General features: G+C 40.0%; 1 protein-coding gene and 1 long non-coding RNA gene across 3 annotated transcripts in view; both read left to right on the top strand.

Moving 5' to 3' along the window:
• The window catches only part of LOC126715973 (probable ion channel SYM8), a 36,413-nt gene that overhangs the window by 12,485 nt on the left and 3,437 nt on the right, over nucleotides 1-20,491 (top strand). The window lies entirely within an intron of this gene.
• On the top strand, nucleotides 17,678-20,330 carry LOC126715993 (uncharacterized). The gene is made up of 2 exons (XR_007651983.1): nucleotides 17,678-18,490; nucleotides 19,943-20,330. It is a non-coding gene; the product is annotated as an uncharacterized LOC126715993 (long non-coding RNA).

Raw genomic sequence — 20,491 nt, 5'->3', positions numbered from 1 at the left:
TATGTCATCTCTCCCTTTGGAAGTTTTTATTTGGTGGTAGTTTATGAATTGTCACAGGAATATTTTTGGTAGTTTTTTTTTTTTTTTTTTTTTTTTTTTGTAGTTATTAGTTATTATGCATTTAATGATAATTACCAAATGACATTATTGAAGGAAATCATTAGTTTAATCTTCTTTTGGAAGTTTTGTTTTTTAATTATTAGTCAATTAATGCATTTTCAACAAAAATATTAAATAGAAGTTGGAAGGGGGATGTATAGAAAATGAATAATAGTAGAGACACAAACTTTTTTACAAAAAATTTTACAAACTGCTAATGTGGTGAGTTGTTGTTGGTAAATGAAAAAGTGATGTTAATGGTAGGCTTAGATAAAAACCAATAAAAAGATGGTCACATCAACAGTTTGTAAAAATGTTATAAAATAATTTGTAATTGTAGCATTATTCTAGAAAAATAATAAGAAAATAACAAATTATTAAAAATTAATGGTTATAAAGAAGAATTAAAATATAAACATAAATACCATACTAAAGAAATGCATTTGCTTCATTCAAATTTTAAAATTAGGTCTAGATTCCAATATTTTTTATCCAACAATATCTCTCATTTATTTAGGGGTAATTATTTTTATACACATGTCTCTCATTTATTAGATTTCTAGTTCAATTTTTTTTCTTTAAATTATTTTTTATTTTTGTTAAACCTGATATGAACTCGCATTGTGCTAATATTTTATCACCGACATGGTGCTAATATTTAGGAAAACCAAATACCTTAAGATGCCATAGTCCACATAGAACAAGTAATCCAATTCCAAGTAGAACTCGTAAAGAGAAACCTTAAAAAGTCATAGTTGTGTTGATTTATATAAGATTGAAGACCCTGATCTCTCAGTCTCTCTCCTAGGTATGAATTTTTCTTGAAGCTTTAACTAGGTCCTTTCAAGATGAGTGATGAGTTTAGTAATTGTGATGATGACTGTACTAGTAATTGTGATTGTAGTTGTGACGGTGGCTCATGTGATTCTTGTTGTTGTTTTGTGGCGATCAAGGAAATTGTTGTGGCGAAAACTCGGTAAGTATTTGTGCTTCTGTTTATTATTTGTATACATAATTTACATTGATCACTAACCTTATTTTTGAAAACTAAGCACACATGTGAAATCACTACAATTTGAGTTTTTTTTTTTTTTTTTTTTTTTTTTTTTTTTTTTTTTTTTAAATAGAGCTTAAATTTGAGGAGATCTTTAGTGATTTGGCAAAATAGTGTAAATATAGCATATTAAAATTCTGGATTTATAAAACATGAACAATAAATTGTAGAAACTTTCTTAAAAGTTTCAAAATTTTCCTTTAAACTTAAAATTTGATTTCAATCTTAAAGAACACCTTAAAGCTCTTTAGCGAAATTGTCAAGAGAGCCCTTAAAGTACAAGAGCGTTAACCCTTAAAGTACTTTCTGAGCCCTTCAAAAACAAATTATAGTGAATAATGTTTTAAAGATTTAATTTGGATTTATGAAACTCGTACAATAAATTACTTATCGCTTTTCTTTAAAGCTCCAAAATTTCAACTTTAACCTTAAAAAAGTTTTCAATTTAAAGGCCTAAATTTTTTTTATTATTGAAATTGACAATATCAACTTAAAGAGTTTTTAATCCCGTCAAAGTACTTTTGGACCCCTTAAAAGAAAATTAAATAAAAAAAACCAAAATCAATTTTGCATGGAGCTCGATCAAGTAATGCCTCTCCAACCATGTTAATCTAATCTCTTTTATACAATCATGTATAACTTCAAGGTGGTAAAGGGTAGGAAATATCTATCCAGGATAGATTATATTATTATACAACTCTTTCATGTGATTACATTATTCGCATGCATTTGACAATAAACACAAGAAAAATACAAACTACATCACACTAAATTTATCATGGTCCACCCCAACAAATTTGATTACAAGGGATGAAGTATATTGTTCATAATCAATGACAATGCTTTCTGTGCATCCTATCATCAGTCCTTTCTAGCAACACCAATAACTGCTCCAACTTCAGTCTTTCCTATTGCAAATCAGCATAAAGAAATAACACAAGTTAATAAACAAAAACAGGTCTAGAAATGGACTTACATCTAATTACAAACATCAAGTTTAGATTGAATTAAAACTCAAATTCAAATTGACTCAAGCCAGAACCACTTTTTCTTAATTAAAGTGACATACATATGAAATCAACCAATGGTTAATTCAAGATAATATAGGATACTAAGGATATGGTATGTAGACTTTGGAAAATTTGATCGAAAAGAAAGTTAAACAGAGCAAATACATCAATTTGGATATGATAAATTTTTGGTAACTGTTAAAAGTATTTGTCTACCAAAATTTCGAAAAAAAAAATATATATACATACTCAATACACACACACACACACAAGATTTTATTAGAATTTTGCCCCCTGGCCCTAACATAGATCTGCCAATGCAGATGCCATTGCTTTAGGGACAAAGCACAGGGGTTGTCATTGTAATTTATCCTTTAGGCAAGACCCTTGTCAATTCACAAAGTACAAAGAGGTGCACATTACTGCTCAAAATAGTACATCTCTCTCAAGCCCAATTCATCAGTATGGCATTTGGATAGCCCCTAGAACGAGTTCAAATGCTCTGCTCTATTGAACATAGCGAAGTCCATCCCCACCCCTCCCCCCCAATAGTACATTCATTTTGTTTCTCATAGCATTTGGAAGGACCATTAACTATAAATTTCAAAATTAATGAGAATTTGGTACAAGAAATGGAAATGATAGCGAACATTAATTATTTTGTGATGACTACTACTCCTATTTTGATAATGGACTGGTGCCTCCAAATGCTATGGAATATGATATGGATTCATTTGATTCCAGGAAAGCCCAAAACCCTTTATGAGAAGAACTTATCAAGCAAAGTTTATATATCTAGACAAAATAGTTGTAAATGGAATACGTGAACACAGACCTGCAATTGAGGCCAAACTAAATGCAGTAGGCACACTGGTTTCTGCCTCAACAGCAGCTTTGGTTGCCGCAATTCCAACTGCCACACTCTACATAAGATTTAAACCTGCGCAAATGGAAGCAAGCATCCCACCAACCAAGCAATCACCAGCCCCTGTGAGCCTAACAACTGATGCAGGAAGTGCTGGAAAATGCACAGCAGCGCGCAAAAGAACAAACACAGCAGTGCAAGACTGGGGATAGAATACAAAGAAAAACCCCAAAAAGAAGAATAACAATGACATTTTCTTAGAGAAATAGCATAAGTTCTTCAGAGCTTAGAGTAGCTGAAAGACATGCCAAAGCGTAATTGATATAGATTCAAGCAAAGTGTTACTATGGTTAAGTAAAGCCAAACTTATGATAGGCTGAGTTCCATAAACAGATAATTACAGCAGGAACTACACATTATTTCATGAAAGAATGGTTTTTTCTTATAGTAATTTTCCTACAATTCTACTATTTATCTTCCTGTTTATATTTGAATATTTTGGTTTTATAGTTAACTGTGATAATTTCTTGATCTAAATTGGCCCTTATTATGAATCACCCAAATAACAATGACATTTTCTTCTGAAGCAATAGAAGCTTGACAATCCAAAAGCTTTAAGGGACATGTAGAAAATAAGTATGTCACTCTGATGGTTAATATCACCAAAGATCTCAATGCAAACATAATATATGATTTATTCATGTAAGAACTTGAAATACTAACTAAATAAATCCAATCAAAAGAACAAACACAGCAGCCAAGACCGGGGATAAAATACAAAGAAAAACCCCAAAATGTTTCTTCCTAAAAAAAATCATGATTTGAAACCCAAACAAAATTAGCTGGAAAATGAAAACAAGATTCTCATAATAGACAAATCAGATTTGTTTAGGGTTGAACTTAACCACTTTGGAATCCAATCAAAAGGCACCAAGGTACCAAAATACAACAAAACCCATACCAAAGCAAGTGATTAACGTCCAAAAAACCAAACCCATCAAAATTTTGAAACCTAAATATTGGGGAGAACACTAATCAAACTGTAAGGTTGAATTTATTCAACCATCTAATTGGCTTTATTCCGTGCCAAATTTGCTTGTAATTCAGCATTTAGTAACCCTGTATTTAGGTGGGATTGTTGTAAGGGTAGTGAGTGAGATAGTGTGAAGATTACTCAAGAGTGTGCAAGAAAACAGAGTGTCGCGGCTGGAACTCGTGGCTGGACTCGCGGCTTCAACCCGCCAGAATCTGCACACGTGCCAAGCATGCTGGAAGATGAACAGTCATGCTAGCTGGAGCACTACAGGACAAAACAGGACAACTGGCCATACGGTTAACTCGCGACTGGAACTCGCGACTTAGTCAAGCCGCGAGGTCAAGCCGCGAGCCACCCCTGTTTTGGAGAAAAACCTGACGTTTCGCATTCCTCTTCACTCCAGTATAAATACCCTTTTAACCCACAATTGAAAGAGAGCTTCCAGAGAGAATTTTGAGAGAGAAACCCTAAAGAAAAACCAGATTGTTTCACCCACAATCTCTACCTTAGAGTCTCATCAAAATCCCTCACTCTCTTCCTCTCCATTGTCAAATCCTTGAGAGGCCATTATACCAAACCTAGTTCTCACCATTATCATCTCTGTGAGACAGACGTTTGGAGTTCTGGGAAGCAGTTAGGAAGGAGCCAATCTTTATTGGTTGATGCTACGGTGTAGTAGCGGAATCCGGAAAGCTAGAAAAGAAAAAGGTTCGGCGCAACCTCGTTGGAGCAAGAAGCTTGGAGGGCTTAGGTGCATTGGGTAGATTAGGCTTGGAGGGTCTATTGCTGTCCTTGTATCCCAACTGTATTTTCTAGTGGATTGATTACCGCTTGGAGGGCGGCGGAGAGGTTTTTCGCCGAGGTCTTCGGTTTCCTCTTCGATAACATATCTGGTGTTATCGCTGTGTTTGCATCTTCCTTCCTCTCTATCTCTGCCTTTACATTAATCTGCTGTGGTTTATTTTGATGTGGCTTAGATAGTTGTTTAATCAATTCCATGTTATAGCATATGTTAAGTTTCCGCACACTAGTTGTTTAACATATTGCTTGTATTGATTAAATTGGTTTTTGGGGGTCTAAACGTTCAAAAGTGTTTTTGTACACGTTTTTGAACTTTCAATTGGTATCAGAGCGGGTACACAGCTGTTTGGTTTCATTACCATTGTGTGATCCTTGACTCCCTTTCTTTTGAGATGGATAGGTCTCAATCCCTTAATGCACCTCCATATTTTGATGGAAGTAATTATGCATTTTGGAAGGTTCGTATGAGAGCCTTTTTATGCTCTATTGATGAATCCGTGTGGGATGCTGTTGAGATTGGTTGGGCCAAACCTGAGGCAGCCAAATCCACATGGGATAAGGCAGCACTTACTGCATCTAATGCTAACAGTAAAGCACTAAATGCTATTTTCTGTGGTGTGTCTCCAGATGAATTTCACAGGATTTCTCACATTATTATTGCCAAAGATGCATGGGAGATTCTGGAAACAACTTATGAAGGCACGAAGAAGGTGAAAGATACCAAGTTACAAATGCTGACCACTCGGTTTGAGGAGCTCAAGATGAGTGAGGATGAGTCTTTCGACTCGTTCTATGGGAAGTTAAATGAAGTGGTTGTCAGCAAGTTTAACTTGGGGGAGAAGATGGAGGACTCTAAGATTGTAAGGAAGATCCTTTGATCATTGCCGGAAAGCTTCCGTGCCAAAGTGACAGCCATTGAAGAGAGCAAGGATCTTGACGACATCAAGGTACAAGAGCTGGTTGGATCTCTACAGACCTATGAGATGTCACTGCCAAATCAACGGAAGGGAAAATCCCTTGCTCTAAAGACTGTCAATGAGAAGGTGGAAGATCAAGGCTCTTCGGGAGAAGATATGGTGGACAAGGATGTAGCCTATCTTGTTAAAAATTTCAAGAAGTTTTTGAAATTCAAAAACAATGGAAAATTTGATGATAAGAGAAAATTCCAAAATTCTGGAAGGGAGAAGAGGGATTTCCAAAGGAAAGATGGAAAAGAATCCCAATCAACACAAGGTGTTACTTGTTTTGAATGCAACGGGCATGGACACTTCAAGAGGGAATGTCCTAATTATTTGAAATCAAAAGGCAAGGTGTATGCCACGACCTTAAGTGATTCCGACTCATCCGACTCAGAATCTGAAGAGAGCTGTGATGGAGAAGGGAACTATTCAGCTTTCATGACTATTGCTCATGTTGAGTCTTCGGATGAATTGAATTTGCTTGTTCAAGACCTTGGAGAACATAGTGAGGATGACTCACTAGGTATTGTTGAAGAATCGGAAGCTGAAGAAGAAGAAAGCACAGCTACTCTTCAAGAAAATTACAACTCACTTTTGGAGAAATCTGGTGAATACACAAGGGTGGCCAAGGCTGCTGTGAGAAAGATGAAGAAGGCTGAGGAGGACTACAAAAGTCTCCTAATCCAGTATAGGGAGGCCAAATACGAGATTGAAACTTTGAATGGCGAGCTCTCCGAAGCTTACACTAAAGTTAGATTTCTTGAAAGTGAGGTTGTTCAAGCAAATGCAAAAATAGAGAGGGTCACCACCAAGAAGCTTGATGATGTTATATCATCTCAAAAGAGCTTCTCAGACAAATCCGGACTGGGATATACCGGAGGAAGTAGCTCAACTGGAAATGTCACTAAAGAAGTGAAGTTTGTGAAGTCCAAAGATCCAGTTGTAGCTGACTCTACGAGTGTGAACCTCGAGGTGGAGAAAAAGAAGAATGTGGTGGACCAACGGATGCTGAATCATCGGAATCAGTCTATGGGCAGGTCCGAGTCTCGTGCCAAGTCACGCCCACGACCACAAAGAGGTCCTAGAGGAATGTATGTGTGCCATTATTGCGGACTTCAAGGGCACACTCGACCAAATTGCCAAAAGCTGAGGGCAATGAACAGTGCAACTCCTCAAAGGTCAGGAGGACCAAGAGTTGATAGGAGAACTTGGGCAGGTGATCAACCTAGAGAGCAACATGGAGATCCCGGAATGGTGAACGTGATGAAGATGATTGGTGCATTCACCAACTGCTTGGAAAGCTTCTCACGAAGGTTTGAAAGCCCTAACTCTCGTACCCAATCCTTTAAGGAAATCACCCCAAACGCAAGTGACGTGTGGGTGAAAAGGGGTACTCATGCATAAGCATTACAACATGTCCATGCATTAATACTTCCTATGCTTTGTGACTATGTTTGTTTGGTATGCTTGTTGTTTTTGATTTTGGTTGTTTGTTTGCGAATATTTCTTAATTGTGTTTTATCAATCTTTTTGTTTTTTTTTTGAGTCAAAAATCCAAAAATTACATAAAAATTTGAAAATCAAAAAGGCTTGTTTGACTTTGTTGAGTTTTGTCTTAAAACTCGTTTTGCCGTGTACCTTTGTGCTAATGGCTTTGTGCATTGTCGAACATTGCTTGTCTTCATGCACTCATATCACTATGGGAAAAATCTTGAATTCTATGTGATTGTTGTAAATAGATCTTCGAACTTGTCATGAATGATTAGTGAATGGTTATGTTGATCTTGAAACATGCATAGACTTGTGTCTATATCTCTTCCCATTTTTTATTTTTTTTGCTAAAAAGAGCTCACTAAATGTAAATCTCCAAATGAAAAGAGATATTGAGCTGCAAAAGCCTGTCGCACATTCTAGTATTTGACTAGGAAAAAGGGTAAGCGACCTTATATCAAAAGTGAAATTTCTTTCAAAAAGGCCAAAGGCCTGTTCTTCAAAGAAAAATGTTGTCTATACCTCTCACAATGAGAGATGATTGCCTCAAAAGATCATATGTTATGGCTGAAAGTGGAGTCAAATGAAAGGCTCGAAGTTATGTTATCAAGTTGTGTGGGAAGTCATATATTCATATTTCTATAATTGAGATTGGTCACATGATCTAGTGCTAATTGTGTATGCCTTGGTTGAATTGATCATTGAAGCTTCACATTAGACAAAGGACTATTTCATTGTTGATATCCACACACAACACACAAGTTTATGTTTGATAAATGCCGTATTCATTTGTGTGATTGTACTTGATAAAATGTGTTTTCACATGCTCAATCTTTGATAATTCAAGCACAAAAAGATTTTTGAGTGTTTTAGGTGTTTTTGGAAAGTATTTTGCTGGAAAAATCTGAAAATTTCAAAAATACAGTTTTGCCCTGTTTTGGCGGCTCAGTCGCGGGTGTGTCAAGTCGCGAGCCTCAGTTGCATCTTCGCTGGTCAGTTTTGGCGACTTGTTCGCGAGTGGAAGGTCCAGTCGCGAGATTCACTCAGAGATTTTCGCGGCTCGGCTCGCGACTCACTCGCGGGTAGACCTTCCAGTCGCGAAAAACACTTAGAAAAATTTTTTCAAAATTTTCCTCGACTGTTTTGGCGGCTTGAGCTGGCGACTGTGTGGCGACTTGAACCAGTCGCGAAAATCGCGTGTTTTGCAGAAACAGGAGCAGTTTTAAACCTCTTTCAGTTTTCCCTCGAACTTTTGTAACTGTTCATTTTCTCTTAAAACTGCTGTTTTCTCCCAAAACTCGTCGTGAATCCATTTTTCAAATCCTTTTGGTGCTTCGTTTCTTCTCCAAATCATCAAGAAAAGGTATGGGTTTTGCTTTCTCAAATCTCAGTTTCTGTTTCCTGCATATTTCTGTTACTGTTTTGGACTGGTTTTGTGTTTGTTATTCTTATCTCTATGTGTAATGGGTATGGCGTATCCTGTTTTGATATTGTTCTCACCCGTTTTCATGCTGAGCAGTCTATGTGTTTTTCATTGTTCTGATTTTTTTTGCTGATTATTGAATCTGAGGATCTTTTCTGAAATGGGTTTGGTGTTTATGTGACTTACTCATTACACTTGCCTGAATATTGATGTTGGTGTTTGGTTCTGGTTTCTGAGTTGATATGATAACATAATGTTTGTCTTTCCACGTGCTCCAGTGTGGATGTTTGGTTTCTTCATGATTGAAATATTTTCCCCATGTTCCTGTCTCTGATGGAGTGATTTATGTTATCTGTTCTAAATGCTCATATGCTGTTTCTTATTGCATATCATGGTCATGTTACCGTGTCTCAATGACAGTTGTGTTGCCTTTCTTTGTCTTGGTGCACTTTCACCAACTTTGATGCACGTATTAGTTTATGCGTCCTTTGTTGGAAGGATTGGTTGGGTCTGCACTTTATTCAGTCTGGGTTTTTATATTGAAATATTGTTTATACTGAATCTTGTTGACAATCTTTTGTGGGGTATTGTTGCTTGGTTCTTTTCTGTTGGCCTGTTCTCTTGCAGATGTCTCGTCGATCTTCCAGGGGTAAAGACATTGTTTCTGACGAACCAGCAACCCCAGTTGCTAAAAGGACTCGTCTTTCATCTCAAGCATCTCAAGATCCCAATGAGGATAGATTCAGAGTTCCCCTGAACTCACACGCCTACTCAAATGTGTTTGACAAGTCAACAACTATAGTGGAGCGGGTAGTAGAGTTCAACACCTTAGGGACTACTTTCATCCCTCGAATCTTTGAGAAACGAGACTGGGCAAACTTGTTCGGAAACTTTGATGATCCAATGGATGAGCTGGTCAAGGAATGCTTCTCCAATGCATCTGATCTTGGACCTATCCTCATTTTCTGGGTCAGAGGAACAGAGTTTAGTGTTACCCCAGACTCCATCGCAGATCTTCTCGGCATCACCAGACCTCAGAATGTGAACTTAACTCCCTATGATGAACGAAATCCAGAGGTTGGGGAAATTCTACAAATCCTAGGACACGATCATGAGGTGTCTAGTGCAGGAACTTCCATCAGCACCGCAAAGTTTGCACCTGAGTTGACCACACTGAAGTTGATCATGTTCACCAATCTCTACCCATTGTCCAACACTACATTCATCAATCTTGGGAGAGCTATATTTCTGTGTGATCTCATTACCGGAGCCCCCATTGATATATGTGCTCACATCTACTACAACTTGAGGAAGACCGCTTGTCGATCTACAGCTCGAGGAATCATTCCATTTTGCAGTCTCGTCATGAAACTCATCCTTAGTGCTGGCATTATTCCTCCTGCAGATGGTAAAATGTTGACTCGTCAACGTCCCATTTCTTTGTTAACTCTTCAAGCGAGCAGAAGTCACTCCTCCAAATCACTAAGACATGCTCACATCTCTCCGGGTCCTTCATCTGCCCCTGACTCAGAGACACCTGCACATACCACATCTGCATCTCGTGATGTTCCTGAAGCTTCACCGGCTGGTATTCCGCAAGCACAAACTGCTTCTCCTACTGACAGAGTTGGCAGTGTTCTTGAGCATATTCAGAAACGGGTTGATGAGCTTGTGGCACTTCTCTACTCCACAAACAACCATGTCCAAATGCGACTCGAGACTATGGAGAATCAGCTAGATGAGATTCAACGAAAGTTGGACGAGAGTCTTTAGCTATTCGTGACAAAAAGGGGGAGAGCATTCAGTAAGGGGGAGAAAAGTTCAAAGGGAAGTGTGCATAGTGATAGGGGGAGTACACACACACACATAATTTTGTTTTTCGTCTTATCTTCAAAACTTATGGTTATTTTGGTTTTGATACACTGTGTTTTGGTGTATAACTGTTTCTAACTTTCTTCATATACTCTTGGATAAACTTTTATATATGTTTGATGATGATTATTCAGGTATTTGTTGGTTTGTACCCATTTGCTTATGTAAGCTTTTAGGGTTATTGTTTTATGCATAGTTTGTAGGCCTTGTGGTATGTACCATGCTTAAGTGCAGCCTTTATGCTATGTGAAATCAGTATTTTAAATCTAAATGTTCTGCATTGTGGTTTATGTACTGTCACTCTTGTGCCCTTGTAAGATTGTTCCTAGATGCATATGCCATGTGAGCTATGCATTGGTTGAGTGTTGAACATACAAGTGTCTTGCTTTGTGCTTGTTAGCTTGTATGTCCTTGTGTTCATTCCAAGTGTGAATGAACACTGTGATCACTACCTTGTGGTGTTCACTTGGTTGATCAAGCCATGGTTTGTTCATTAACTCCATCTTATGCTTGATCTCTTTTTGCCTGTTTCATATGCATTAATAATTTTCTGCTTACAATGATCATGGTGTATTGTTGTGTTTCAGGAGTTTATGTTCATATGATTCAAGTGCTTCACAGCTTCTAGAATTAGGTGTGAGTGAGTTTTGATCAACTGTTCCCAACTCACATGTTAAGTCTAGAGTCTGTTTTAGGGTTTTGTCACGGAATAGCCAAAGGGGGAGATTGTAAGGTTGAATTTATTCAACCATCTAATTGGCTTTATTCCGTGCCAAATTTGCTTGTAATTCAGCATTTAGTAACCCTGTATTTAGGTGGGATTGTTGTAAGGGTAGTGAGTGAGATAGTGTGAAGATTGCTCAAGAGTGTGCAAGAAAACAGAGTGTCGCGGCTGGAACTCGCGGCTGGACTCGCGGCTTCAACCCGCCAGAATCTGCACACGTGCCAAGCATGCTGGAAGATGAACAGTCATGCTAGCTGGAGCACTACAGGACAAAACAGGACAACTGGCCATACGGTTAACTCGCGACTGGAACTCGCGACTTAGTCAAGCCGCGAGGTCAAGCCGCGAGCCACCCCTGTTTTGGAGAAAAACCTGACGTTTCGCATTCCTCTTCACTCCAGTATAAATACCCTTTTAACCCACAATTGAAAGAGAGCTTCCAGAGAGAATTTTGAGAGAGAAACCCTAAAGAAAAACCAGATTATTTCACCCACAATCTCTACCTTAGAGTCTCATCAAAATCCCTCACTCTCTTCCTCTCCATTGTCAAATCCTTGAGAGGCCATTATACCAAACCTGGTTCTCACCATTATCATCTCTGTGAGACAGACGTTTGGAGTTCTGGGAAGCAGTTAGGAAGGAGCCAATCTTTATTGGTTGATGCTACGGTGTAGTAGCGGAATCCGGAAAGCTAGAAAAGAAAAAGGTTCGGCGCAACCTCGTTGGAGCAAGAAGCTTGGAGGGCTTAGGTGCATTGGGTAGATTAGGCTTGGAGGGTCTATTGCTGTCCTTGTATCCCAACTGTATTTTCTAGTGGATTGATTACCGCTTGGAGGGCGGCGGAGAGGTTTTTCGCCGAGGTCTTCGGTTTCCTCTTCGATAACATATCTGGTGTTATCGCTGTGTTTGCATCTTCCTTCCTCTCTATCTCTGCCTTTACATTAATCTGCTGTGGTTTATTTTGATGTGGCTTAGATAGTTGTTTAATCAATTCCATGTTATAGCATATGTTAAGTTTCCGCACACTAGTTGTTTAACATATTGCTTGTATTGATTAAATTGGTTTTTGGGGGTCTAAACGTTCAAAAGTGTTTTTGTACACGTTTTTGAACTTTCACAAACAATAAAGGGTTAATCGGAACAAACCGAAGCATTTGGGTGCGTGGGCACCGGCTCCAGTGGCGAGGAGGAGCTCCGTTGGTCAGAGGAGAGGAGGCGTTGGTGTTGGTGCTGTTTTCTCCAGGTAAGGCTTCTGAACACGTTCTGTTTGGTGATTTTGGTTTTATTTGAGCTACAATTCGTTGTGATAGAGTGTATTGAGTCCTCATTGAATATCTGACGTGGCAGCTCCTCATTGGTGGCGTAAAACCTCTCTTCTCTTTTGTTAAACCTGATATGGACTCGCATTGTGCTAATATTTTATGAGTTTAACTTCTGTCCGGAGGTAACTTTGGTGAATTCTATTTTTCTCCTCTCGTAGGAGTGTTTCCTCTCACCAAGGGTGAGCCCTCCTTCTCTTATCCTCTGACCGTGGCTCTACCGGTGGAGAGTAAGAGCGGACATATTCGTAACTTTTCCTCCTCATACAGTATACTTCTTTTCCCCTCCCTCTCTTCTTCCTAAATGGATTCTGACTTCATTGAACGGATCCAAAACATTTCATTAACATCTGAAGAGGAGGAGCTTATCACCATATGAGCGGCCGGTAGGGACGGGATTCTTGAGGAATACTCCCTTAGCCTCATCGGAAAATTCATGACCACTTGCCCATTCAATGCAAGAGCTGCAAAAAACCTCCTATGGTCTGTGTGGAAAATGGGTAGCAACCTCAAAATCGTAGAAGTTGGGGAAGGACTGTTTCAATTCAGGTTCTCATTGGAAAGCCAACTAATGGGTGTGGGACAACGATCCGTGGAGCTTCGAGAACAATATGTTGGTGTTGCAGAGATGGGAGATGGGTTTGACAGCCAGGTCAGTTCGGTTCACGTGTTTGCCAATATGGGTCCAGGTATGGGGTCTGCCTTTCGACCTCATCAACGAGGAAGCGGGGCTGGATATCGGTCGGGGTATCGGGCGAGTGATGGAAGTAGACTGTAAGGAACTCGCGTCGAACCAGGCCCGCTTTCTGCGGATTAGAGTGGAGATACCGCTTAAGAAACCAATACGGAGAGGCGGTCAGGTGGTAAGTCCAGAAGGCGACCAAGTCAAGGTTGCTTACAAGTACGAGAGGCTCGTCGGAATGTGCTTTCAGTGTGGTAAAGTGGGTCACGATGCAAACTGATGCCCTCATCTGTACGAAGGAACCACCGAGAGTAGGCCATACGGAGAATGGCTTCGCGCTAGGATTCGAACAAAACCAGGCAGTCCACAAAGTACCGAGGACAGCCCTCCACGGCACAGACCAACGCTGGCGACTTCGACGCCACTAAGGGACGCACAGGTCACGGAAACTCCAAGGTTGAATCTGAGTGATGTGACCGACAACACCGATTTTCGAGGCACTGTAAACGTAGACACCTGCGAAGGCGGAAAATCCAGAATTCATGGGACTGACAAAGACAATTTTTCTCCACAGATCAAGCAAAAGTTGCCACCAGAACCTAACACCTTGAAACCAAATCCCATAGAAGTCGACCATACACCGAAACAGACCTGCCAACCCCATGACAGCCCACACCGACACTCTATGGTTTCAGACATTCCAACACATGACCTTTTCACTGTACCTATATTATATAGTATGGATAAACAAGAAAGTAAAGAAGGTCACGTGACCCAATCCGTGCCAAAAGTGAAACCACATTCACGTGCATGGGAGAAGGGGTCTACTAGTAATTTTCCACAAAAAGCAACTACGTGAAAAACAACTTCACAAACCCAATGCAATGAAAAGAAAGACAAACCCACCAACTCTTTCACTCGGGTTGGTACTAAGAGAGTTGAACGAGACCACAAGCACAAAGAAGTTTCTAATGCAGAGAAGGAGAAGAATAAGCGGCAAAAGGTTTTGGCCGATGAAACTAAACCAACTATTCCAACGGCGGCGGCTGCCTCTCAGCCCCGCCGAACACCGTGATCATCATGAGCTGGAATTGCCGGGGGCTTGGGAACCGCCGGGTAGTTCAAGTACTTACCGATTTGGTAAGAAAAAAAGGACCGACAATTTTGTTTCTTATGGAAACAAAATTGAAAGTCAGTGAGATGCAGTCCATTAAAACGGAGTTGGAGTTTCCCTCGATGCTAGTTGTGCCTAGTGTGAACCGTAGTGGTGGGCTTGCTTTGCTTTGGAAGAATAAAGTGGTGGTCTCTACCCAGACCTACTCCCCTAACCACATTGACATCCATATTTCTTCCCCATCGCAATTACTTTGGCGACTGACAGGGGTTTATGGGCACCCTGAAGAAAGGCTAAAGTGTGAGACATGGCATTTGATGAGGCATCTAGCGGGTCGGGCATCACTTCCTTGGGTGTGTCTCGGCGATTTTAACGAAATCCTCAACTCTGATGAGAGGAATGGCTGAACCCCCAAACCGCTACGACCCATGCAGGATTTCCAGACCACACTTCTTCACTGCGGGCTAGTGGACTTGGGCTTTCAAGGCTATAGATACACATGGAGAAACGGAAGACATGGGGTTGACTTTGTGGAACAACGACTTGATCGGGTTTGTGCTTCGTAGGATTGGCGAGAGCTTTACCCACAGGCAAAAGTCCTTCACATGACAGCAGTCTATTCTGACCATGACCCCATCTTGTTAACCACTGAGCCCACTGGTTTACGCCATCACCGAAAAACAAAGCTTCACCGGTTCGAGGAGAAGTGGGTGGCCCACCCAGAGTGTGAAGACCAGATTAGAACCTCTTGGACACAAAATCAACCTATAGGTAGTCCTATGTTTTGTTTGTTTGAAAAAATTAAAAGGTGCAGGATGGACCTCGTGGCTTGGAGTAGGAATACCTTCGGGAACACCCGGGACAAGTTAAACACCAAACAGGGTGAGCTGGAGGAGCTAAGGGCAGTGGGTTTCGGGGAAAATTTGGACTAAATAAATGAGGTTCGAAGAGAGATTAATGACCTTCTACACCACAAAGAGGTGTTCTGGCGTCAACGATCTCGGTCCATCTGGCTTCCCGCTGGAGACAAGAACACGAAGTATTTTCACCAACGGGCTAGCCAACGATGCAGGAAAAATACCATCGAGGGCCTGCATGATTCAAATGGGGTTTAGTGCACAAATACAGGGGAGATAGCAGCCATAGCAGAAGCATACTACAAAGATTTGTTCACTGCTTCAACGGAACTTAGCATGGAGGATGTGCTAAGCTCTGTGGATAACGTAGTGATTGAAGAGATGGCAAGGAGCTTGATGTGTTCATACACCGAGGAGGAGGTCCGGGCAGCCCTCTTCCAGATGCACCCCTCTAAGTCACCAGGCCCGGACGGTATGTCTCCCTTCTTTTTCCAAAGATTTTGGCACGTTGTAGGGCACGACGTCACTGCAGCGATTTTTTCTGTCTTACACTCAGGGAGGTACTTGCATAAAATGAACTATACACATATTATGCTAATTCCTAAAAAGAAGGATCCTCAACTCATCACTGAATACCGTCCTATAAGTTTGGGTAACGTTGTCTCAAGGATTATCTCAAAAGTACTTGCGAATCGGGTGAAACCTATATTATCTAATGTTATCTCGGACTCCGAAAGTGCATTTGTACCTGACGGCTTATCACAGATAATACTTCTGTTGCATATGAAATGATACACAGGATGCGGAATAGGCGGAGAGGGAAGGTCGGGCACATGGCAGTCGAGCTTGATGTTAGCAAGGCTTACAGTAGGGTGGAATGGGAATTCCTTGAAAAAATCATGTTGAGAATCGGTTTTCCAATGCAGTGGGTGGACCTCGCAATGCTGACAGTACGTACAACCTCTTACTCCATCATTATTAATGGCGAACCTTGCGGATATGTCTCCCCCTCTAGAGGCATCAAGCAAGGGGACCCATTGTCTCCATACCTCTTCCTTTTTTGCGCTGAAGGGCTCTCCTCCTTGCTGCGAAAGGCGACTGAAACCCGCCACTTGAAAGGACTTACTTCTTGTCAGGGTGGGGTGCGTATCTCTCACCTTCTTTTCGCTGACGATAGCCTACTGTTTAGTGAAGCAAAAACGGATGAATGTTGTCGGTTGATGGACATGCTAGCCCAGTACGAAAAGGCTTCGGAGCAGGTTATTAATCGCCAAAAGACTGCATTGTTCTTTAGCAGGAACACACGTCGAGAGGTTCAAGAAAATATTCAATCTATGTTTGGGGCGCAGGTAATGACAAGCTGCGAAAAATATCTAAGTTTACCCATAATGGGGGGCAGATCAAAAGTCAGTACCTTCAAGGATCTTCAGGAAAGGATCTCTAAAAGGGTGATGGGGTGGAAGAAAAAAAAAATCTCTAAGGCTGGGAGAGAAGTCCTCATTAAGACGGTGGCCTAGGCAATATCTACGTACTTGATGAGCATCTTCAAAATCCTTAGAGCTGTATGTGATGGGATGAACTCAGTATTGGCAAAGTATTGGTGGGGGCAGACTCGAAATGAGCAGAAAATTCACTGGATCAACTGGGGCAAGCTGTGCACTCCTAAGAATAGAGGGGGGGTGGGCTTTCGCGATATTCATGCGTTTAACCTTGCGATGTTGGCTAAGCAGGCGTGGAGACTCATCCATGGGACACACTCGTTGTTCTACCGAGTGTACAAAGCAAGGTACTTCCCCACATGCTCATTCATGGAGGCCAAACTTGGGTGCAACCCCTCTTACGTGTGGTGTAGTCTCCTCAATGCTAGGGAGCTAATTAGGATGGGATCCATATGGAAAATCGGCGATGGGAGCTCGGTTGGTATTCAGTCTCACAAGTGGCTACCTCACACCCCGACTTTTCATGATGGGGTGGACTTGATGTTAAGGGTGGTGGACTTTATAAACCCACAAACTAAACAGTGGGACAGGGGGAAGGTCAATGCTTGGTTTCAACCACCGTTGAGAGATGAAGTTCTGCGGATTCGCCTGGGGAGTTTAGAGGGTCGAGATACACTAATATGGAATGAAAATAAGGCCCAAACGTTTTCGGTTCGAACTGCTTATCAAGTATCACTCCGGATGAATAGGACAGGGAACGACGAACACTCCAGGGTGCAAGAAGACAAGCCCATGTGGAACTGGCTGTGGCAGTTACCTATCCCTCCTAAGGTACGAAACTTCGTGTGGGGGGCTAGCTCGGATATCCTACCTACTCGAGCAAACTTAGCACGTCGGCGAGTACCCATTGACCCTAAATGTGCGGTGTGTGGTTCGAGTGATGAGACGGTTCTCCATATCCTGTGGCAGTGCCCTTTAGCACGAAATGTATGGGCTCTTGTCAAAGGAAAATTGCAGAAGAGTGACTCCTCGGCTAGGACGTTCTTCAGCTTAGCCCAATCTTTAAAGGGAAGGTTGTCCCGCAAAGAATTTGAGTTGTGGGCCATGGTGACATGGTCCATATGGAACGCGTGAAATAGATTTTACTTTGAAGCGTCTCAAACCCCGCCGCATGCAATACTCAAGAGTGCAGAAACGTTATTGGACGAATACCAACGTTTCACTCGTAGCAGGCCTACCATCTGAGCACCTGAGTGTGCTACCCTCACTTTTGTGATTCTTGCATACATTTTACTTTATAGTTTTATTTTCCTTTTGATTTATAGTTTTCTTTTCCTTTTGATTGTATTGACTGTTGGGGTCTGGTCTGTGGGAGCCACCCCTACAGCAGACTTTGTACTCCTTCAGTTTTTTTAATATACTTCTATCTATTTTCAAAATAAAATAAAAAACTTCTGTCCGGAGGTGCCGAAAAAAAAGTGATTTACGCCACCCAATTAATGAAAGCCACGTCATTATTTTACAGAAAAATCAATACACCCCAGCACACACAATCATAACTCATTAAATCTACAATCATCCTCACACACGATAGTTTCAGATCTGGAGAGCTAAACCCCAAATCTCCTCTCCTCCTCTCTTCTTAGCACCGGAGCTCTACGCCGCCACATACACCGCCGCACGCGTCCTTCCTGCGTCTGAAAATTATGTCGGAGCCTTCGCAAGTGTGGTGTCACTACCTCAAGGTGTGTTCTTTGAAGATTTGTTATTTCCCCAAATTTTGGATTTCGAAATATTGATTTGTTATTATGTTTTAGCTCCAAATCATGATTCTTGTGTGCTTTCTTTTTAATTTATGAATTTTTTTTTGAGGTTTTCTATGTATTTGGATCCCCTGTATCGCTTTGCCATTGTTCTTTTGAAAGGATTCATTTATTTTTTTTTTTTTTGAAATATGAAAGGATTCATTTAGTTAGTTGAGTTGTTCTTTATGTTAATAGTTAATGCTTACATACATACCATTCATGTTCCTATAATATATACCGTGGGAAATGAGATTTTTTTTTTTTTAATTCTTATATGTTTTAAAAATGTGATATGAAATTTACTTAAACGAGATCAAATAATAAAAATTCGGTAGAATGCTATGGTACTCATCCTTCAGTTTAAATAATATGAATTATTAGTCAATATGTTTGCATCTCTCTCTCATTCTCAATTACACACCTGTGATATTAAGTGTTTAACTATCCCCTGAGCCCATAGGAGTTTTGTAAATTTGGCCCTTAAGTAGTTTGCTATCAAGTTGCATTTTGAACTGCATTCTACTGGAAAGGCCTGGAGAATACAGGGGACTCTCATTTGAGAGGATAACTGAATGAGTAATTGCGCTCAATATGCCCACCTACCGGCCACACTCCCCTCTCCCTGGCCGGATAGTTTTGTTTTTTCATGCCATCTAATTCAGACTTAATTTTCACTTGCTTGCTTTTTCATGCTATCTCTTTTAATTTAATTAAACAATTTCACGGTTTAACATGATGTCCTTGTGGATTTGATTAACGTGGGTCAGTTGATCTGGGTGGGCTTTTACTTTTAGTACTAGTGCCCCATACACTAATGTAGAAGAAATCATGTTTGATGAACTTGTGTTACAAGAAGGAAAAGTTAATGAAATTTTAACATATCCTCAAAAAGGATCCTGATCCTGAAAGTTAGTAAATCATTAATGTGGGTCAATTGATCTGGGTTTAGTACTATGCCCCATACAGTAATGTCAAAGAAATCATGTTTGATAAAATTCTGTTACAAGAAGGAAAAGTTAATTAACATTTTAATAAATATTAAAAATCTGATTGCGAGAATGTCATAACTAAAATTGAAGTACATCGGCAGATGCTAATGACATACTTTTAAAAAACTGCTAGTCTTTCTAAATGTTCCAGATCTATTGGTGAGAGTGTCAAACTAGGATTGATGATAAAAAAAAATTTTAAAAAAAATTGTCAGACTAGATTGATGACAGCAAGTATGACTAAAAGTTCACCATTAGGTTTGATATTTCTGTTGCTTTGTTGTGTAGTTATGCCCTTCGTTTTGTAATGACTTCTCAAGATTCAAGTTGTGTTTAAGTGTTTTTATTGTCTAGATTTTTCTTCTAATTTTGGCTGCAGCTTATTCTCAATTTTTTTTCCCAGCTGTGATGCAGATAGATGGTTTTGAATACTTCAAAGGAAAACTGCCCTACTGTCTTGAATGAATTCTTGGAGTATGTGGCTAAGATTAGTGCACAATCTGTCATCCAACGGCGGCATGGAAATGAATCCTAAAAATCCTGTTTTTTGGAGAGCAATTGAATCATCAAAACTTTCTGAAACTTTCATATTAATGTATTGTGAATTAGAAACTTTTAGAAAGAATTGTGATAGGTTCTATTTAAATATATTTCCAATCGTATGATCCTCTTTTGTATACTGAAACCGCGACAGGTTTTATTGCAAATGTATTTGCAATCCTGTGATCCTCTTTTTGTACAATATATCACGACAGCTTTCATTTCAAATGTATTTCCAATCTTGTGATCTTCTTTTCGTACAATATATCATGACATGTTTTATTTGTTTCAAATGAATGTATTTTGAATTAGAGACAGTTAAATAGAATTATGACAGGTTTTATTTTCAAATATATTCTCAAACTATGTGATAGGTTATACTTTAGATTAAACAATAAAATTAAAAACTTTT

Source organism: Quercus robur, chromosome 2 (genome assembly GCF_932294415.1).
Source record: "Quercus robur chromosome 2, dhQueRobu3.1, whole genome shotgun sequence".
Lineage (NCBI taxonomy): Eukaryota > Viridiplantae > Streptophyta > Magnoliopsida > Fagales > Fagaceae > Quercus > Quercus robur.
This window is presented reverse-complemented; position numbering and strand designations above follow the sequence as displayed.